The following is a 23,083-nucleotide window of genomic DNA, read 5'->3' as shown; positions in this document are numbered from 1 at the left end:
TTTTCCATCTCTATAGTTTTGTCTTTTCAAGAATGGTTTATAATGGTATATTAATACATACTTTGTTTAATCATTCAGCTGTTGAAGGACTTTTGGTATATTCAGTATTTTGCTATTAATAATAAAGTGGTTATGAACATTCATGTACAGGATTTTATGTATAGTTCTCTGAGATAAATGCCCAAGAGTGAGCTTCCTGGGTTGAATGGGAGGCCATGTTTTTTTGTTTTTGTTTTTATTTTATTTATTTATTTTTGGCTGCGTTGGGTTCTTGTTGCTGCATGCAGGCTTTCTCTAGTTGCAGCGAGTGGGGGCTGCTCTTCGTTGTGGTGCGCGGGCCTTTCGTTGTGGTGGCTTCTCTTGTTGCGGAGCACGGGCTCCAGGTGCGTGGGCTTCAGGAGTTGTGGCTCATGGGCTCTGGAGCGCAGGCTCAGTAGTTGTGGCTCACGGGCTTAGTTGCTCTGCAACATGTGGGATCTTCCCAGACCAGGGCTTGAACCCGTGTCCCCTGCATTGGCAGGCGGACGCCCAACCACTGCGCCACCAGGGAAGCCCCCATGTTTAGTTTTATAAGAAATTTCTAAACTGATTTTCAGTGTGGTGTATCATATTACATTCCCATCAGCAATGTAAGAGATTTTCTGCATCCTTGCCAGCATTTGTTATTATTGCTATTTATTTTAGCCGTTTTGATAGGTGTATAGTGATATCTTACTGTAGTTTTAATTTGCATTCTCTAATGATATTAAACGTCTTTGTGTGTACTTATTTGTTGTCTGTACATGTCTTTTGCTCATTTTTTAATCAGAATGTTTTTTTTTAACTTTTGAGATTTGAGAGTTCTTCATATATTTTAAATACAAGACCTTTGTCAGATATATGGTTTGCAGACATTTTCTCTCAGCCTATAGCTATGATAAGCTACATCTTCTTAAGAAGGTCTTTCACAGGGCACATTTAAAAAAAATATTTTATTGAAGTATAGTTGATTTAAGTGTTGTGTTAATTTCCGCTGTATAGCAGAGTGACCCAATTATACATATATATATATATACTTTTTCATATTCTTTTCCATTATGGTTTATCACAGGTTATTGAATATAGTTCCCTGTGCTAGACAGTAGGACCTTGTTGTTTATCCATCCTATATATACTGGTTTGCATCTGCTAATCCCAAACTCCCAGTCCATCCCTTCCCCACTTTCACTCCCCCTTGGCAACCACAAGTCTGTTTTTTATGTCTGTGGGGCTGTTTCTGTTTAGTAGATATGTTCATTTGTGTTGTATTCAATATTTTAGATTCCACATATAAGTGATATCATATGATATTTGTCTTTCTCTTTTTGACTTACTTCACTTAGTATGATAATCTCTAGGTCCATCCATGTTGCTGTAAATGGCATTATTTCATTCTTTTTATGGCTGAGTAGTAGTCCATTGTGTATATATATCACATCTTCTTTATCCATTCATCTATCGATGGACATTTAGGTTGCTTCCATGTCTTGGCTCTTGTAAATAGTGCTGCTATGAACATGGGGTGCATGTAATCTTTTCAAATTATAGTTTTTTAATTTATTTTAATTATTTATTTTTGGCTGCATTGGGTCTTTGTTGCTGTGTGCGGGCTTTCTCTAGTTGCAGTGAGCAGGGGCTACTCTTCGTTGTGGTGTGCGGGCTTCTCATTGCGGTGGCTTCTTTTGTTGCAGAGCATGGGCTCTAGGCATCCAGGCTTCAGGAGTTGTGGCTCGTGGGCTCTGGAGCGCAGGCTCAGTAGTTGTGACACACAGGCTTAGTTGCTCTGCAGCATGTGGGATCTTCCCGGACCAGGGCTCGAACCCATGTCCCCTGCATTGGCAGGCGGATTCTTAACCACTGCACCACCAGGGAAGCCCCAAATTATAGTTCTGTCTGGTTATATGCCCTGGAGTGGGATTGCTGGATCATATGGCAACTATCTTTAATTTTTTGAGCAAACTTCATACTGTTTTCTATAATGGCTGCACCAATTTACTTTCCCACTAACAGTGTAAGAGGGTTCCCTTTTCTCCACACCCTCTCCAGCATTTATTATTTGTAGAGTTTTTAATGATGGCCATTCTGACTAGCGTGAGGTGGTACCTCATTGTAGTTTTGATTTGCTTTTCTCTAATCATTAGTGATAATGAGCATCTTTTCATAGGGCATATGTTTTTTATTTTGATAAAGTTTGGTTTATTTTCTTTTATGGAACATGTGTTTGGTGCCAAGCCCAAGAACCCTTTTCTTTAGGTCTTGAAGGATCTCTTCTTTTTTATTCTAAAAACTCTATAGTTATATGTTTACATTCATCATCCATTTTGAGATAATTTTGTATGTGGTTGTGAGGTTTAGGTCTAGACTCTTTTTTTGGCATATGGATGTCCAATTGTTCCAGCACTGTTTGTTGAAAAGGCTATCTTTCCTCCATTGAATTATTTTTGCCCCTTTGTCAACTAAGAATTCATTTCATAGACCAGTTCATTTATTCTATAACCAGTTCATGGTTATAGAACTATTTAGATTATTGGTTTCATTTTGGTTTAGTTTTAGTAATGTGATTTTGATAAATTGGTCCATTTCTTCTAAATGTCCAATTTAAAAGTATAAATTTTTTTGTAGTATTCCCTTATTATCTTTTTAAGTGCTGTACAATCTTAGTGATATCCCTATTAAAATCTTGATATTGGTGATTTGTGTCTTCTCTCTTTTTATTTTTATTTGTCATGTTTGAGGCTTTTAAAATTTTTGCTTCATTGATTTTCTCTGTTTTCCTATTTTTAATTTCATTGATTTCTGCTCTTCATTGTTTCTGTTCTGCTTGCTTTGGGTTTATAGTTTGCTTTTTTTTTTCAAAGTTTCTTGTGGTAAGTAATTAGGTTATTGATTTGAGATCTTTCCTCTTTTCTTTTTTTAAGATTTTTGTTTATTTTCTTTTTTTTTTTTTTTTTGGCTGCATCGGGTCTTAGTTGTGGCAAATGGGGTCTTTGTTGAGGTGCGTGGGATCTTTCGTTGCGGCACAGGTTCTCTCAAGTTGTGGTGTGTGGGTTTTCTCTCTCTAGTTGTGGTGTGTGGGCTCCAGGGCACGTGGACCCTGTAGTTGTGGCGTGCAGGCTCCAGGGCGCGTGGCCTCTGTAGTTTGGCTCAGTAGTTGTGGTGAGCAGGTTTTAGTTGCCCTGTGGTATGGGATCTTTAGTTCCCCAACCAGTGATCGAACCCACGTCCCCTGCACTGGAAGGCAGATTCTTTACCACTGGACCACCAGGGAAGCCCCTCCTCTTTTCTAATGTAAGCATTTAGTGCTATAAATTTCCTTCTAACTACTGGTTTAGCTGCATCCCACATATTTTGACATGCTGTGTTTTTATTTTCATTCATTTTTATGTATATATTTAAATTTTTTCTTTGAGATTTCCTCTTTGACCCATGGACTTTTAAAAAGTGTTCTTTACTGTTTTGTGTTCACAAGTTTTCCTGTTGTCTTTGTTACTGATTTCTAGTTTGAGTCCATTATTGTCAGATAATGTACCTCTTGTATTATTTCAGTTGTTTCAGATTCGTTGAGGCTTGTTTTATGGCCCAGGATATAATCTGTCTTCATGAATGTTCCATGGGTGCTTGAAAAGAAATATGTATTCTGCTTTCGTTGGGTGGTGTATTCTATATATATCAAGCTGACCTTGTTGGTTGGTTGTGTTAATACAGTTTCTCTGCTGAAAAAAAAAGAGTTGTCATAGCTTTTCCATTCTTTTACTTTCGATGTACGTTACTGAATTTCTTGTTAGCAGCATATAGTGGGGCATTTCAAAAATCTACTCTGCCAGTCTTTCTTGATTCGTCTGTTTAGACCATCTGCATTTAAGGTAATTATCGATAAATATTAGCACTTAAATCGCCATTTTATTATTTGTTTTTTGTTTTATTTTCTCTGGTTTTCATTTTTTGTTTCTCTTTTCTTGCCTTCCTGCAGATTACTAGAACATATTTTAGGATTCTATCTTTCATAATTTGTAAAAGGTTTATTTATAATGTTTTGAGTCTGTCTTGTATAGTTTTCGTAGTGGTTGTTGTAGTTATTACCTAATGTATATATGACTTATAACAGTCTCCTGGTATCAGTATTTTTCTACTCAACTGAAGTGTGGAAACTTTACTTCTCTTTTACCTTTTTACCTTCTTGACTTTTAAATATAATTGTTTTAAGTATCAGTAGTAGTATAATTTTTGTTTCTGTCAGTAAGTATGATCTAGAAAACTAATGATGGAAAAGATACCTTGTTGTGTATACTTGTATTTCTATTCTTTTTCTTTTTTTACACATTTGTTTATGTTTAAAATTATTTATTTTTGGCTGCGTTGAGCTTCATTGCTGCGCGCGGGCTTTCCCTAGTTGCGGCGAGCGGGGCTACTCTTTCTTGCAGTGTGTGGGCTTCTCATTGTGGCAGCTCCTGTTGCTGTGGAGCATGGGCTCTAGGCGCATGGGCTCAGTAGTTGCGGTGCACGGGCTTAGTTGCTCCATGGCATGTGGGATCTTCCCGGACCAGGGCTTGAACCTGTGTCCCCTGCATTGGCATGCAGACTCTCAACCACTGCACCACTAGGGAAGCCGCTCTATTCTTTTTCTTGTTTGGAAAATTTTCTTCAGCCAGTCTCTATGGGTAGGGTTGCTAGTGACATAGTCTTTTAGTTTTTCTTCTTTTGAGAACGCTTTAAAAAATTTCTCCTTTGTTCCTTGCTGTGGTCTGAATGAATTCTCCTAAAATGTAAATGTTGAAATCCTAATGCCCAATATGGTGGTATTGGGAGTTGCGTCCTTTGGGAGGCTGTTAGGTCATGGGGGAGAGCCCTCATGAATGGGATTAGTGTTGTTACAAAAGAGGGAGCTCTTTTGCCCCTTTTCTGCCATGTAAGAATACAGACAAAAGTCTGCAGTCTGGAACAGGGCCTTCACCTGACCATGTTGGCACCCTAATCTTGGACTTCCAGCCCCCAGAACTGTGAGAAGTAAATTTCTATTGTTTGTAAGCCATCCATTTTGTGGTGTTTTGTTATGGCAGCCTGAATAGACTAAGACATTCCTGAAGAATAGTTTCACTGGGTATAGAATTCTTGGTTGGCAGTTCTTTTTTTTTTTTTTTTTTCCTAGCATTCAGAAAATATTCTGCCACTTTTTTTGGCCTCTTTGGTTGAGATGAGAAATCTGGTGTCATTTCAGTTGTTGTTCCGTTATAGGTAATTTTTGTCTGGCTGCCTTCAAAGTTTTTTCTTCGTTTTTAATTTTTGAACATTTAATTATGATGTGTCCTGGTGTAAATTTCTTTGGGTTTATCCTGTTTTGGGTTTGCTCAGTTTTTTGGATCTGTAAGTTTGTATTTGTCACACATGTGAAGGTTTTTGCCATCTTTTCTTTAAATACTGTTTCAGCCCCTCTCTGTTTCTCCTCTGTTTCTGGGACTCCAGTGATAAGGATGTTGGATCTTCTGTTATTGGCCCACAGGTTCCTAAGACTCTGTTAGTTTTTTCAGTCTTTTTTCTCTCTGTTTTTCACATTAGATTAATTCTATTTTTCTGTCTCAAATTCGGTGATTCTCTTCCCTGTTATCTCCATGGTTGTATTGGGCCTATCCAGCAAGTTTTAAAGTTTCATGTTATAGTATTTTTTAGTTCTGTAATTTTCTTTTGCTTCTTTTTTATAACTTCTGTTTCTTTGCTGAGATTTTCCATTTTTTTCACGTGTTTCAGGGGAACTTATAATTAATTGTTGAGACATTTTATTATGGTGCTTTAAAATCCTTTTCAGGGCTTCCCTGGTGGCGCAGTGGTTGAGAATCCGCCTGCCAATGAAGGGGACACGGGTTCGTGCCCCGGTCTGGGAAGATCCCACATGCCGCAGAGCAGCTGGGCCCGTGAGCCATGGCCGCTGAGCCTGCGCATCCGGAGCCTGTGCTCCACAGCGGGAGAGGCCACAACAGTGAGAGGCCTGCATGCCGCAAAAAAAAAAAATCCTTTTCAAATAATTCCAACATCTGACTCATCTCTGTATTGGCCTTGGTTGATTATCACTCATGTTGGGATTTTCTTGTGTCATTTTCTGTGTTATATATTACGTTAGGAGGCTCTGGTCCCTATTTACATTTTTTATTTTAGCATGTGGTCACCCTGTTTAGGTTTAGTGTACAGGTCTTGGCCCACTTTTATGACTTTGGTTCTAATGGCAGTTTAATTTTCAGAGCCTTTGTGGTTGGCTTGGTTTATCTGATCCTCTTGGGGCTCCCACTGGTCCTTACTGATGCTGCCTGAGAGAATAGAAGACATGGCCTCCTATCAGGCTTTTGGGTGTCTCTAAATGGGAGAGGATTGTGGTAGGATCCTCCTCCTGGTACCCACCTCAAACCCCCAATTCTTCCCTGTCCCCATGTCTCTGGGTGAGAGGAAGAGTCTTGGCACAAACTGAGATGTTTGCACTGGCTGGGTCCCTGAGTTCTGCCCACTTGCCTCAGTATTTCTAGGTGGGAAACAGGAGTTTCAGGTCATGTGGCGATGCAAGAGTTGCTTCCCCTTTCTGGTTTTTGTTGTTGATTGGGCTTCCAGTTGATCTCCCTTGCTTGATGTTGTAGAGGGACTCCTGTTTAGTTTGGAGGAGGAGTGTGACTGTCTGGCCTACCTTAGGAAATGCCAGTCTGGGTTGCCTTCTTCTGTTGGGTCTGGGGACCTAAAACACTCTGCTGCTTTTCTGTTTCTGTAGTCTTGGAGTCCCAAACTGGTTAGCTGCCTGCTTATCAGTTTTCATAGTTTTCTTTCAGTTGTCTTAGGTGTTATTCCCCTGGTTTAACATGGTGTTTAGTGAAGAGGGGCAGGGAAAAAGAGAGCTATGCCATCTTACCTAGGCTGGAAGTTCAGATTCCTTACTTTTTGTGAACCTGCGTCATCTCTACCCAGCGGGTTGTTTCAGCTTTGAAAATAATGGTTTATGGCCATGTGCTTTGTGAACTTTTAAGCACAATGTTTGCTTCAATTATAACCCACAGTATTGGACCCCTAGGAAGGTTTTGGAAGGTCAGTCATAACCAGTTCAAGAGGGTGCCAGGGAATAGATGCATGCAATTTACTAGGCATCTGTCACGTAAACAGAATTTTGTAGTATAGTTAATTAAAATGAAATTGTGAATTCTGGTATTTTCTTCAAAGATGTGTTTATTTTATGGATAATTTGTATTTAAGGTATTTAATAATTCCAGTAATATATAATAGTATTTTAATATTAGTAAATATTTTTCAAAACAAATATAGAAAACCTTGTATTATGCAGCCAGTTTAATATGTTTCTAATTCATAGGTTGAAACGGAAAGATAAAATGTCCTGCTTTTTACATTCCCTAGTTTTCTAATTGAGAGTAAATTGGGCCCAAATAAGAAAATGTCTATTCTACATTAGTAGAAGCTAGTGCTTCTAAATGATGAGTTAACTTGTTAAATCAACTACTACTGTTTATTTGGCTGCCCCATGCGGCATGCAGGATCTTAGTTCCCTGACCAGGGATCGAACTGTGCCCCCCTGCAGTGGAAGCACAGAGTCTTAACCACTGGACTGCCAGGGAAGTCCCAACTACTACTATTTTTTAAAAATCTCACATATTACATGAATTGTTCAAACTAATATAGTTACTGCAGTTACAGAGAAATCACTGGGCTTCTTTGCAGCCACTTCTTGAGGTACTCTCAGATTGACTCTGAGGGCAAATCTTAGATTTCTAATCAGATTAAAAATCATTTCTTTTATGTGTGGACACACCTCTACATTGTGTCTAGTGCCTTATGTGCTTCTGGGCATGTGTTTTAGAGAAGATAAGAATGACTGACTCTAGTATTGAATAAGGTAAAATTGTCAGAAAATGAGATTTTTATGGACCATTTACATGTTTTTAAATGAGAGTAATTATATTTCATATTAGAAGTAATAATTCCAGTTCCCTCTTGTTTTTGGTTTTTAATAATATATTAACATGTTTTTATTCATGAAGAATTGACACTTAAAAATAAAATTTAAATAGTTAAACTTTAATTTTCAAATGGGTATTCCTATACTCTTTTCTAGGGTTTCCTTAGTTATTATTACAGTAGGATAATTTTTGTGTTATGAAAATCAGATGAATTTAATTTTTTGTTTATTTACATGGTAACTATTACTGTAGATAGCATTTTAATTTCAAAGTTTATGTTCATTGATCTTATCCTTACTTCAAAGATGTTTATTTATTTATTTTTGATTCTTAGAATATTGTTAAGAGTAACATTAAATGTATCAATATTTTAACTTGGGAATGACCTTTCCGGTTGTGCTATGTTAAAGTAGACATTTATTTGGAGGCAGAGGATCTGGTTGAAGTCTTTGCCGTGACAGATGTTGTGTAACCATGGGTACTTAACCTGTGGAACCTCAGTTTCATCATCTATAGAATGGAGGCAAACACTAATACCTGCCTAGGTAATTGTGTGTGTAGGGGGTGTCCCGTGAAATGTGACACTTGAAAGCACTTTGTAAACTGTGAAGTACTTTTATCAGAGCATGCTTGTAATGTTTTTGAGGAGATCATTTGAAAATTGACCTGAGTGATCTTGATCATCATAGTGCAAAATATTTTATGATTATTTACAAAATTGGTATGTATTCAAGTAAAAATTCATGTAAAAATAAAGCAGCTTTTCCTTGAGTTTAGTGATTTACTATTCTTAAAAACTAATTTCTGTTGGTGAATTTGGGGAAGGATTACATAGATGCTTGATAGTTTATCATCCCCTCTGTGATAAGGTTAGCTTTTGGAAGGTGTCTTTCCTCAACAGGTGGCTTGGATTTAAAGGTTAGATTTGTCTCTTTAGTGGTTTATAGTCTAAGGATTTTCTAAAAATGCTTATACTGTTGTGTTTTCTAACGTGGGTGGGGAGTTGGTTTCTTATTTGACACATGTTTACTGGTTAGGTGATTTGAAAAGGCCAAGGGCAGGTGAACATTTTCAGTTGGTGCCTTTATTTTACTCACTTTGGCCAATATTTTTTTTTTTAATGGTGAAGGGTTTTTAAAAATTTTTTAACTTTATTTTATCTATTTATCTTTGGCTGCGTTGGGTCTTTGCTGCTGCACGCGGGCTTTCTCTAGTTACGGCGAGCGGGGGCTACTCTTCGCTGCGGCCCACAGGCCCCCGATCGCGATGTCCTCCCTTGCCACAGAGCACAGGCTGTAGGTGTGCGGGCTTCATTAGTTGTGGCATGTGGGCCTAGCAGCCGCGGTTTGCGGCTCCAGAGCGCAGGCTCAGCAGCTGTGGTGCACAGGCTCAGTCGATCTGCGGCATGTGGGATACCCCCAGACCAGGGATCGAACCCACGTCCCCCGCACCAGCAGGCAGACTCCCAACCACTGTGCCACCAGGGAAGCCCACGGCCAACATTTTTAAGAATTTATTTGATTACCCCTTTGTAGGATTTTCTTTCTTAACCGAGTGGGTTAACTACATTGGTTGTAAAATTTTTAAGATTTTGGCTTAATTTTTGGTGAAGGTAGAAATGGAAAATTGTTCTAGAAAGACCTGGTTAGGGGAGTTTCTGGGGTGGGTGGTTTGAATTTTTGGAGCTTTCATTCCTCCTTAGGATAGATCTGGTCATGAAAAATACACTGAGTTCTAACAACTTTAATTGTCACAGCAGGTAGTGTAAATTAAAAGAACACATATGTCTACTTTGTTACTGTGTAGAAATTCTAAACATATTCATAGAAATCTCTTGCCTGGAACAAACTTTTTTCCTTTACCTTTTTTTTTTTTTTTAAAAAAAACATTGTTCAGAAAGCATTATTAAATGACAAAAGTAAAACTAATGTAAAAGTAGAACTTATGTAATTACTTTCAGATACGATCTAGTTAAAAGATGCTAAAGGACTTGAAGCATTTTTCCTCTCAGATTCTTAAAGCCATGGTAGTGATGAGGAGGAGGAGGTGATAGCACAGTAGATTGTGGAGAGCCTGCTAAACCATTATAAAGACTTTGGTTCTGCCACTTACTAATTTTATAACCTTTGGTGAGTTACTTAACCCTTCAGTTTTTTCTTCTGTGAAATGTGAATAATATTAGCACCAACCTCATAAGTTTGTTTTTTGTATTAAGTTAGTTAATATCTGCAAAGACCTAGGAACACTACTGAGCAAAGTCCAAAGCATGTGTTATTCATTTTATTCTTAAATGTGGAGCCAACATTAAAAGGTCACTTCTTCCTTTTCTTTTGGAAAGGTAACAGAGGGAGAATTAATTGATCCCTGCTTTGATTTTCCTATGATAAATTGCTTAAACTTCAGTTATAGCGCTTAACACATTATATTATCAAAACTAACATTATTTCTTGTGTTTTCCATTCTTGCTAGATTATGAACTCCTTTGGGCAGAGACCATGATATTTTATGCATGTCTTAGGAATCTTAGGTAGTGTTGCATATACATATCAGTTGATCAAAAATGTTGATTCAGTTAATGACAAAAATGTTGGCCTGAATAATTGATCAGACCACCTGCTGGTAAATACATAGAAATCCTGCCAGTCTATCAGAACTAAATAATGGACAGGTAGTAGCTAACGGTCCCTGAAAAATATTTCATTTGTTTTCCTTAATATGTACTTTGTCTTAATTTGATTATTATACCTGCACAAGTGGTTATTATTATTATTTTTAAATAAATTTATTTATTTTATTTATTTATTTTTGGCTGCGTTGCGTCTTCGTTGTTGTGCGTGGGCTTTCTCTAGTTGCGGTGAGCAGGGGCTACTCTTCGTTGCGGTGTGTGGGCTTCTCATTGTGGTTGCTTGTCTTGTTGCAGAGCACGGGCTCTAGGCGCATGGGCTTCAGTAGTTGTGGCTCACAGGCTCTAGAGCGCAGGCTCAGTGGTTGTGGCGCACGAGCTTAGTTTCTCGGCGGCATGTGGGATCTTCCCGGACCAGGGCTCGAACCTGTGTCCCCTGCATTGGCAGGCGGATTCTTAACCACTGTGCCACCAGGGAAGCCCCTGCACAAGTGATTATAATCAGGGAATAATTAGCCAGCAAAATCTTAAATTAGAGGAATTGCTAAGCAGGAATATTCAGTTACTCCTAAAGTAGGGGAGGTGGGGCAGGGAAAGAGGAAGATCTTAGCTGATCATTGGGTGGTTGCCCAAGTAACTTTATACCTTTCTTTTTATACTTACAGGGTCTTAGTTTCCAGCCTGGTAGATTCTTTTCTTTTCCCCATTTTTGGTGGAGAGGGGTGGTAGAGGAGAAGGAGGGACAGAGACTTGGAAGGATAAGTGAAATTGGTAGATGATGCTAAATGAATTAGGTTTCCAGAGACAGAGAGAGACTATGTGGCAGGTGAGTTAGGGGGAATTGTGGGTTTCCATGGTAGAGGAAAGGTTGTGATGGGAAAGACATTCCAAAATTTCTGTTTATAGATTTGGACTTTCAGGTTATATTATTTTGCACATTTGGGGGATGTGTGTATGTGGGAGTGAGGCATGCTGCTTTTTCCTTCTTCACTATTTTTGTTTCCTTCTCTTTTAACATACCTAGTTATAGTCTTTGATGTGTGACAGCCTTAATTTAGAGCTTTCAATAAAAAGTGATGCAAGGTGAGTAGGCTTTTTGTGAAAATGTTTTCAACAGAATATTAACATTTCAAAAACGTTTGTCCAGCTGTATATGTTACTATTATTATGTGATGATGTAAGTAATAATGTTTTGATTGTGGACTAGATAAATCCAGTCAACTTTAAAAGACTCATAATGTAATACCAAAGTTGCTAAGTCTAAAGACATTTTTATTTCCCATATATAGACTTTACCATGTCTTTTCTGTTCAACTTTACTCTATTCCTGTGAACTGTGTTAGAAATTCTAAAAGTTGAATACAGTAAATAATGTAGAACGGTGATAGCAGTGTAGTGCAGATACAGTTTTATTTTACTTTACCTGTTTTTGTGTCTACCACAATAATATAGTTTTACGGCTTTTATTATCTTTTTGGTACTAACACTGTAGAAAAAATATATTTAAAAGTAGTTTTAAGTAATTGAGAGGAATGGCATATATGCTCTTTTGAATGCTTGGAAACAAAACTTTGAGGCAGGCAATTAAGAGCTTAGTAGAAATAAATTATTTTAAATAGATTTTTTGTTTATAACTAGTTTAGCAACAAAGCTACTGATTGGCTAAGGACTAGAAAATGCTGAATTATCAGAAATGCTGTAATGTTTGTAATCCCTTGATAAAATTGTGTAAACACAGGTTAGAATTAATATACTTGGTTATTTTCTGAAGATTTAGAGTTTCTTTAATTTTCCTGCTGTTATATTTATAGCTTATTTATTTGCAGGGTATTTATTGAGTCCTAAAAATGTGTTTAGGCTATTATATAAAATGCTTTTTTATTTCTGAATAAAAGTTATATTTGGCCTATTCTTTGTTTCTAATAAAATTTCAGCTTTCAGTCCTCATTACCTCCATTTCATATACCAGGAAAACATATCCCAGTTGCAGGAAGAAAATTATATATGTCTGATATCAATGCAATACCAACATGGAGTGTTAATTTTCTGTATTAGTCTCTGTTAAAAGATTGATTATGGACATTAAAAAATATTTATGGACCATTTTAACATTATTAAATATCTTTGCCTTGAAAATTTTAAACATTTTTGTATTTTCAAAAACTATATTCTTAATATAATTAGACTTTGAGCTCAGGGAAATGTTACTTTGGGATTTTAACAGGAACTAGTACTATTTGAGTAATTGAGGACATCAACATATGATTTTAGTGAAATACATTTTGTGCCTTCCTCCTGTTTTAAGTTGTTTATGATAATTCTAGTTTATTACCCTGATTTTAAAGAAATCCTAATCCTCAGCTAGAAGTTAAATTTGAAAAGTCCAGTTAGTGTCTGGGTCATTTCTTTTCTTCATGATATCATTCAGCACTGATGGGTCATTACAGTTGAACTAAGTGTTCTAAGTGAAGTAATTTTATTTAATCCAATAATATCTACCATGGAAAGAATTTTGTCAGATTTAGCACATTTTGATATACCTATTTTACCTGACTTTAAGAATATGTCTAATCCTGATTTTTGGGGGGACATAACCTGTATTTTTGTACTTTTATAGGATAGAGGGAGGAATCAACAGCTTGGAAATTCGGCCAAGTGATCTGGCGGGATGGGCATTTGCCTGACCTATTTTGTAGAGGTAATCCAACCCTGTTTTATTCACCCTCTAATTTTTACCTGTGATAGATGCCCATATACTTGAACATGAACACACATATCATAGCTGTTGGGTAGTACTCTGCATTTACTGGACATTCCCTTTTTCTTTTATACTTGTTTATATATAGCGTGAATATTACATATACATAGCATGATATCGCTATATACAGATATGAACATCTGTACATTGGAAAGAATTAATGTTATTAGTTCTGTATGAAGGCCATTATCTTTTCTCACTTAACAAGATTACTTGCATTTCTCTTTTTTAGGCTCAGGTTCCCTTATTTTAGGAAGAACCATGATCCTCTCCTGTCTTGTTGGGCTATGTTGGTACATATATTAGACCTTGCTTTTATCTTTCAAACAAAGTGAAAGAAAATTAAGTATTTCACAGTTTTCAGGGTATTTACATGTTTGTCAATGGCACATATTCTCATGTCATTATTAATGATCATAAAAATTCAAAGATTCTCATAAATTTTATTTGTTTTGAGAATTCTTTTAAAGCGAAGGTGTGAAAATATTAGCAGTTTTAGTGGCCATATTTTAAGATTTCGTTTAACACTTCTCACTTCTTACCCAGGTTTGTTATAAGAGGAATATACACTTATGCAGCAGAGAATGTTATAATGTAAAAAATTTAAAAAAGTCTTTTCTTATTCCCATTTACTGTTAACATTTGTGTGTGTGTGTGTGTATCATTACAGACATTTTCCATATATATGCAGAAATTTATATGTATACCTGTATTTACATAACTTTTATAAAAATGAGATCACACCGTACATGTTTATTATCAGCATGTCTTTTTTGTTGTTAGCTTCTGTATCTTTGCATATCATTCCTCTTATTTCATTCTGTGTAGTATTCCTATATTTGGATGTACCATAATTATTTTAACTAGCTTCCTATTTATGGATATTTAGGTTAAGTTTTTTTGCAGTAATAAATGGGAATATGGTGAATATTCTTGGATACATCTTTGCACATATTTAAAAATATATTTGTAGTATAAATTCCTAAAGGAAAAATTGTTGGGTCAAAAAGTGTGTACATTTAGTAATTTGGTGGTTGAATTGCCCAACTAAAAAGATTGCCCCAACATCAGTAGTCTGGGAAAATGGGAATCTCTTTATCTCTTTGATAATACTAGCTACTGTTAGCTTGTAGTATTTGTCAGTTTTTTGTTGTTTAGTATTGCTTTTCAAAATTTCATTGTGAGTTTGAGCATTTTTTTCCCCATTATTATTGGGCATATATATATTTTCAGTGATCTGTTTGGTCATGCGTTAGGCAGATGGTTTTTACTCAGTTTTTGCTTATCTTTTGATTTTATTTTTGCCTTGTTGACGTTTTAATTTTGTATGATTGAATTTAGAGATCTTTTTCTTCAGGGCTGGGGTGGGGGTAGGGTTTCCTGTGTAAGGTTTAAAATAAAAGGTCTCCCCCACTGATTGTAGGACTCGTTTTCCCCTCCACATTATAACATCTCTGAATGACATGAATTGTTGGCTTGTCATGGTTTGGCATTGTTTTTTTCTAAGTGACAAAATTAGTTATGTTTCTTATGATTGGTAGTTTTAGCTTGGTAGTTTTATATTCAGTGAACTTGAAAAGTTATATGGATTTTCTATTACTTTTTATGGTTTAAATTGTTTAAAATCTTGATTTATATTGAATATATTCGGTATAAGCAATAAATGTAGAGATCAGCTTTACTTTTTTCCAGATGGCTTACCCTTTGTCCTCATTCCCGTTATTGAATGATGCATTTCTTTTCTACATATTTGAAATGCCACATTTATCGTATACTGAATTTCCATGGTTTTTTCTTTTTGCATGGGGGGGGATCTGTTCCTGAAATCAGTTCAGTTCATCTGCCTGCTTGTTTTTTGTACTGAGAATTCAGTAAAGGAACTGCTTATAAAATCAGTTATACATAAATGATTTTTTAATACAAATAGTAGAATTAGGGCTAATAAAGGAAGAAGATGTATACATTCACAGTAACAACTAAAAAGATAAAATACCTGGGAGAAATCTACTTGAAAAAAATTTTAAAACTCTACTGAGGGATAGGACAGAAAATTCGAATCAATTCAGATTTTTTTAACATTTTTAATTTCTTTAATGATGTATCTATTTTATTTATTTATTTTTGGCCGCATTGGGTCTTTGTTGCTGTGTACGGGCATTCTCTAGTTGCGGTGAGTGGGGGCTACTCTTCTTTGTGGTGCGCGGGCTTCTCATTGCGGTGGCTTCTCTTGTGGAGCATGGGCTCTAGGTGCACGGGCTTCAGTAATTGTGGCTCGCGGGCTCTAGAGCGCAAGCTTGATAGTTGTGTCACACAGGCTTAGTTGCTCTATGGCATGTGGGATCTTCCGGACCAGGGCTCGAACCCGTGTCCCCTGTATTGGCAGGTGGATTCTTAACCACTGCGCCACTAGGGAAGCCCTCAGCTCAAATTTGTAATACGGAAGATGTGATATAAAGCTGTCATTTCACTATAGAAATATAATTGATTTTTCTTTATTGATCTAATATCTTGTGCCCTTGCTGAACTTGTTTATCAATTCTCAGTGGCGGTGGCCTTGCTGAACTTGTTTATTTGTTCTCGTAGCTTTTTTGTGGATTCATTGGGAAATTTCTACATACACGATCACGTCGCTAGAGAGTGAAGACAGTTTTATTTCGTCTTTTCTAATCTGGATGCCATTACTTGATCGATTGATTGCTTGGTTGGTTGATTGATTGATTTTGCCTGCTCTATTTTACTAGCTAGAACCTTTAGTACAATCTTGAATAGAAGTGGTGAAAATGGACATCCTGATTTTTAGGAGGAAAGCATTCAGTGTTTAACCAGTAAGCATGATGTTAGTTTTTAGTGTTTTTTTTTTTTTTTTGTAGATACCTTTTATCAGTTTGAGGAAGTTCTCTTCTAGTCTTAGTTTGTTGAGATTTTTTTATCATGAGTAAGTGTTGAATTTTTTCAAATTCTTCTTTATTGAGATAACCATGTGGTTTTTGTCCTTTAGTCTCTTAATATGGTGTATTACATTAATTGATCTTCAGATGTTAAACCACCATTGCCTTCATGGGGTAAATATTACTTGGTCTTGGTGTATATATATGCCTTTTTTTAATCTGTTGCTAGATTCAGTTTACTAATATTTTGTAAGGATATTGTATCTATGTTTATGAGAGGCATTGGAGTATAGTTTTCATGTCATGTCTTTATATCAAAGAAACTCTAGCTTTATAGATTGAGTTGCAAAATGTACCCTCTTCCTCTGTTTTGTGAAGGAGTTTGTGAAGGATTGGTATTGCCCCCTTAAATATTTGATGGAATTCATCAGTGAGGCCATGTCTTTGTGGGAAGATTTTAAATACTAACTCAGTTTGTTATGTTCAGATTTTTCTGTTTCCTCATTAATTAGTTTATGTGTCAGTAATATATGTCTTTTTAGGAATTTCATAAAAGTTGTTTAATTTGTTGGCATATATCTGTTTATAATATTCCTTCCCGTATAATTCTTTTAACTTTTGTGAGGTCAGTGGTAATATCCCTTCTTTCATTCCTAATTTTGGTAATTTGTGTTTTTTCTCTTTGTTGTGGTTAGTCTTCCTAAAAGTTTGTAAATTTTTCGGATCTTTTTTAAAAAAACAAGTTATTCTCTACCTGTTTTGTATTTTATTAATTTTTGCTCTAAATTTTCAATATATTTTTCAGCTTGCTTTAGGGTTTAGTTTGCTCTTTTTCTTTTAAAAAATATTTTAATTAATTAATTGATTATTTATGGCTGCGTTGAGTCTTAGTTGCAGCATGTGGGATCTTCGTTGAGGCGTGCGGGATCTTTCCTTGGGGTGTGCGGGCTTCTCTCTAGTTGTGGTGTGCAGGTTTTTTCTCTTCTCTAGTTGTAGCACGCAGGCTCCAGGACATGTGAGCTCTGTAGTTGTGGCGTGTGGGCTCCGGAGTGTGTGGGCTTTGTAGTTTGCTGCATGCAGGCTTTCCAGTTGAGGTGTGCGAGCTCAGTAGTTGTTGCACACGGGCTTAGCTGCCCTGCAGCATGTGGGAACCTAGTTCCCCTGACCAGGGATTGAACCCACGTCCCCTATATTGGAAGGTGGATTCTTTACCGCTGGACCACCAGGGAAGTCCCCTAGTTTACTCCTTTTCTGATTTATTAAAGTGGAGGCTCATGTCATTGATTTGAGACTCCTCTTTTTTTCAGTATACTTAAAGTTATATTTAAAATACTGCTCGAGCTGCATCCCATTGATTTTGATGTGTTTGTTTTCATTCAGTTAAAAATATTCTCTAACATCTCTTTTCTTTTAATTTCTTTTTTGACCCATATGTTATTCAAAATTGTGAAGTTTAATTTCCAAACACTTGAGAATTTTCCAGTTTCTAACTTAGTTGATATCTACTTTAATTGTGTTATGGTTGGAGAACATACTTTGTATGACTTCAGTCCTTTTACATTTATGAGACTTGTTTAATGGCCTAGCATTTGGTCTGTGCTGGAGAGTGTGTACCTGACAACAGTATGTATTCTGTTGTTTGCTGGAGTTTTCTATATGCCAACTAGGTATAGTTGGTTGAGAGTGTGGTTCAGGTTTTCTATATGTTTGTTAATTTGCTGTATAGTTATTCTGTCAATTATTTAGAGTGGGGTATTGAAATCTCCAATGCTAATTGTTGAATTTTCTATTTTTCTTTTTAATAATGTTAGTTGTTTTATTTTTTTAGGACTCTTCATTATTTTAGGGTTTATAATTATTATAATATTTTCCTAATTTATTGACTGTCATTTTGAAATATCTTTCTTCATCTCCAGTAATATTTGTCTTAAAGTCTGTTTTGTCTAATACTAATATAACCGTGCCATCTGTCTTATGGTTACTCTTTCCATAGTATATATATCCTTGTTCCGCATCTTTTTACTTTGTCTTGAATTTAAAGTGTGTCCCTTTTTCGTTTTTGTTTTTTTTGCGGTACGCGGGCCTCTCACTGTTGTGGCCTCTCCCGTTGCGGAGCACAGGCTCCGGATGCACAGGCTCAGCGGCCATGGCTCATGGGCCCAGCCACTCCGCGGCACGTGGGATCTTCCCAGACCGGGGCACGAACCCATGTCCCCTGCATTGGCAGGCAGACTGTCAACCACTGCGCCACCAGGGAAGCTGTAAAGTGTGTCTCTTGTTGACAGCACATAGTTGAATCTTGTTTTTGTCCAATCTGGCAGTCTCTGCCTTTCTATTGGGCTGTTTAGACATTCATATTTAATTATGGACATGGTTGGATTTACATTTGCCATTTTGCCATTTGTTTTATATATGTCTCTTATGGTTTTTGTTTCTCTGTGCTTCCTTTGCTGCCTTCTTTTGTGTTAAATGTTTTTTAGTGTGCCATATTAATTACTCTATTGATGTCTTTTCTAAATATAATTTAAGATATTTTCTTTGTGATTACTATGGTGTTTACATTATACATTTTAACAGTTTGCTTAATATTAACACTAAGTCAGTATCAGGAACTTTGCTCCAGTAGAGCTCCATTTTCTCCTTCCTCTATTGTGCCACAACTTATATATAAATACATATATATATATATATAACATTCATATATGCTACAAACCCAGCAATACAGTGTTGTAACCATTGCTTTATAGATTCTTATATTTTTTAAAGATGTTAAGAGAAGAAATGAAAAAAATGTATTTTATAGAGTTTTTTAGTTTAACCCACATATTTACCATTTCTGGTGTTCTTTTCTTCCTGTGTATTTAAGTCTGGTGTCATTTCCTTTCAACTTGATGGACTTCCCTTAGTATTTCTTGTATGACAGGTCTGCAAAAAATTCTCTCAGTCTTTGTTCATCTGAGACTATGTTTATTATGCCTTCATTTTTGAAGGGTAGTTTTGCTGCCTTCTTGCTTGACAGGTTTTTTCTTTCAGCACTTTGAGAATGTGATCCCACTGTCTTCTGGCCTCTGTTGTTTCTGATTGAAAGTCAGCTGTTAATCATATTGTGGTTCCCTGCACATGCTGAGTAATTTTTCTCTTTATGCTTGCATGATTTTCTCCTTGTGTTTGTTTTTAACAGTTTGGCTATGATGTGTCTAGGTGTGTCTCTTTGTAATTATTCTCCATGAGATTCATTGAACTTCTAAGACTCATAGATTTGATTTCTTCTAAAAAATCAAATTTGGAAAATTTTCTGGTGGTGTTTTATTAAAAAAAATTATTTTCCCTGCCCCTTCTCTCCTCTGGAACTCCAGAAATGTTGATAAGTTGTTCTCTGAGGCTCTGTTCAGTTTTCTTCAATTTTTTTTCCTCACGGTTCTTCAGATTGGATAGTTTCTACTGATATATCTTCAAGGTCATCTATTTTCTTCTGCCATCTTGAATCCTGTAGTAGATTTTTTGTTTTTGTTATTATACTTTTCAACTTCAGAATTTCCATGTGGTTCTTTTACATAAATTCTGTACCCTTATTGAGAATTTCTTATCTGTTGATTGTTTTCATAATTAAAAAAAGTTAAAGATGGGTTCTTTTTTAACATGTCTATAATAGATGTTTTGAAATCTTTGCTTAAACCAACATCTGGGGATGCTCAGAAACTGTTTGTTGTGATTGCTATTTTTCATTAATGTGGGTCACATTTTTCTTTTCTTTCTTTCGTTCTTTTTTTTGGTACACCTTATAATTTGTTGTTGAAAACTGGGCATTTTAGATAACATATTGGAGTAATTTCAGATTGTGACTCCCTCCCTGCCTGCCCAGGTTATTGTTACTGTTGTCATTTTGCTATTTATTTATATATGATACAATCCTAGTGAAAAAAAATGTTTTTTTTGAGCAAGAGTTCATCTGCAAAAGTAGACATGCGTGAATATGCAGGAAAATTCTGAAATGAAAGGATACTGAGGGGTAAATAGTTCCATCAGAATTTAAACTTTAAAAAAATATGGATACAGTGTTGAAATGTTTTAAAAAGTGAATGTATTATACTTTCTGAAGTACAAAGATGGACTTATTACTGGTATGTTTTAGGTGAGAAAGACTATTCTTATTGCCTTTGCACCACTATAAAAACTGATATAAAATCGTAAGGTGTGTCATATCATCTGGTCTCCAAGCTTTCTGTGGAGGAGTAAATACAAATTATTCTTGATAGGTAGGAATGTAGTATTTTTGAAAACCTCTATGGTAGGAAACTCCATAAACTCTTTAGTCTGTTACTGGGTTCAGAAATATTCACTGACAGGAAATTTTCTTCTTGTGCATAGCTTATGTTTTTCACTTTAATTTTTGGGGGTATGGAACATAGTCTCCCTATGATTATTCCCATTTTTGTCAGCTTTTCTAGTCAAAGATGACCTTGGTGATCATATTTCTGTAGGTATTTAGTATGATTTTACAACTGTAATCCTTTCTACTGTGAATACATGTACATTCTATACAGGACTAGTTCTGTTTGTTATTTTTAAGGCCTAGAATTGTGTTTGCTTCTCTCTTCACTTCATAGCCTTTGCAAAGCAGATAAAAATAGTGTTATTAAGTGAGTTTTTAATCACTGATTTCTCTTTTGTAAACGTGTAGGTCTATAACCTTCTGAATTTCCTTCAATATCCCATGTCTCTGAAGTCGTACACTCCAGATCTAGGCAAATTGTTCTTTACAAGGCCAGGGTTATTTCACAGTTACTACTTATCACTATTGTATTTTCCCAGTTTCAGATTTAAAAAGAAGTCATTGCACTGGTTATTCAGGCATAGCTTACTATTTACAAAGAGTGCTCACTTCATTATGCATACCAGTTTGTCCATGTTATATTTGTACAGTATTTTTGTCTCAGTAAGTAATGTGTTTTGTTTGTTGTGTTTTATTTTTATTTTTTTTGTAGGAATTGGATGGCATAAATGATTGAAGTGGTATTGAGGGTCTCTGAAGCCTATGAAAGGTAGAAACTCAACCATGATTTCTTTTTCAACTCTACAGCATTCCCTTCCTTGAAGTCTTCATTTTTACGTTAGTCTCAGGTAACTTCAATACTTATTTTTCATAATCATGAATAAGTAAAATTTTCAAATATGAAACCTTTCTTTTGGCTGCTAGAATTTCATGTTAAGTTTGTATAATAGTTTCTTTATGTTGTAGTATTTATATCTGGAAGAAACTTGGGATTTAATATTTTTTCTTGAGAAAACAGTGTTAAGAGAAAATTGATGAGTAATGATATAGCTTTGGGTTTTAAGTTTAGCCCAAGAAAATATGTGTAGCTTATTATGTAATCTTAGGTGAAATTTAAGTGGGAAGGTTTTTCCTTCTTTAACCCTTTTCTTCAGCAGGGTTTATTGCATTTTTCACTCACCTGTCATAAACGCATACATACCCACATTAAATTTTCCAGGATTTCCAGGGAAACTATTTTCATATGTGGGAAAATTAGACCTATTAATCAAATTTAATGGTGTTTGGCATATAATTTTTTAAATGTGAAAAAGCATATGTTATTGTACCTTTGTACATATTGTATGTTTTCCTATGCTAATATAAGGAAGCAGTCATGTAGATATTTTAATAATCATTTATATTAAGTATTAGTTATTCTATGTTGTGGTCCAAGAGGGTTACCATCATGTCTGCCAACAGAAAGAGGGAAAAGGGAAGAACATTTCTTTTCCTTTTAGGAGAGTTGTGTATATCATTTCTACTTATGTCCCATTGGCTTTAACTGTTACATGACCACAACCAACTGCATGGGAGGCTGGAAAATGAGTCTTACCTAGGTCATTGTGTGTCTTACTTAATATTTTATTATTGGGCAAGAAGGAGAGAACAGAATCTGGAGGAATAGCTAGTTGTCTGTCACATTAGGGTTTGTCAGATTTACTTTCCATTTATCTAGTTGGACTAACATTAAAATATAAGTTTTAAATATTAAGACATATTAACTCTTGGCCTGTGACAGTACTTTGGAAATTGTTTTGAGTTCTGAGACAATTTTAGTTTTGTGAATAGTCATCATGGTTCTTTGATTAAATACTGCTGTCTTGATGTCATAAGGTGGAATAAGGTCTTAAAAGTTAAAAGTGACTTTTGAGATAATCCCTCATTTTGTTTCACTGCCATTAGGTTGAAATGGTTTGTTTAACATTTTAGAGTCTTAAGGCAAGGATGAGGGGCTTGGGTGAGAGGATCTTTTTAGCTACACATAAAGCTAAATGATGTGTAACTGGTTCCTTCTAACGCTAAAAAATCTATTATTCTAAATGTTTAGATCTCATCAGAACAACTTATTCCCAAAGACATTATATAGTTTATATTTTTGTAGATGAAAAATATTTCATTGTAATTACATTATATGGTTCTTGGTCTGTTGTAAATACTGTATTTTGAAACAAGTATCAAATATTGTATGTTTCTATTAGAGAATTTATTAAAGGGTTGGAAATTAGTTGTCAGTTTTCCATCATATTTTATGTCAATATCAACATATATTAACCTAGGTACCTTTTTTTTTTTGAGACTTGAGATAACAGTTAGTTTTGGTAAATTTTGTATACTTGTATCAAGTATTTATATTAGGCCTATTGATTTAACTTTATTAGAAAATGATTATAAGACATTTTCGGTGTTTTTGGCATTGAAGGCGATGAACGCATTTTTAGTTTTATTGTACTTCACAGATAGGGTTTGTATTGTGAAGTGAGAGCATTTATCCAATGTTTAAAAATTAAAATTTTGATTTAAATAGTTAACACTTTTCTGTTT

At 35.6% G+C, this 23,083-nt stretch overlaps 1 protein-coding gene across 5 annotated transcripts in view; it reads left to right on the top strand.

The window, feature by feature from the left end:
• ZNF148 (zinc finger protein 148) overlaps nt 1-23,083 on the top strand; it is a 126,403-nt gene that overhangs the window by 18,154 nt on the left and 85,166 nt on the right. For 3 of the 5 annotated variants that reach the window (XM_060010814.1, XM_060010817.1, XM_060010816.1), the window contains exons 2-3: nt 13,199-13,279; nt 21,213-21,348. The gene's annotated coding sequence lies outside the window, so the exon portion shown is untranslated. Of the gene's footprint in view, nt 1-10,890; nt 11,408-13,198; nt 13,280-21,212; nt 21,349-23,083 lie in introns of those variants that run through there. The other 2 variants (XM_060010815.1, XM_060010818.1) reach the window with 2 other exon arrangements.

Source organism: Delphinus delphis, chromosome 4 (assembly GCF_949987515.2).
Source record: "Delphinus delphis chromosome 4, mDelDel1.2, whole genome shotgun sequence".
Classification (NCBI taxonomy): Eukaryota; Metazoa; Chordata; class Mammalia; order Artiodactyla; family Delphinidae; genus Delphinus; species Delphinus delphis.
The sequence above is the reverse complement of the archived record's forward strand: the minus strand, read 5'-3'. Positions and strand labels throughout refer to the sequence as shown.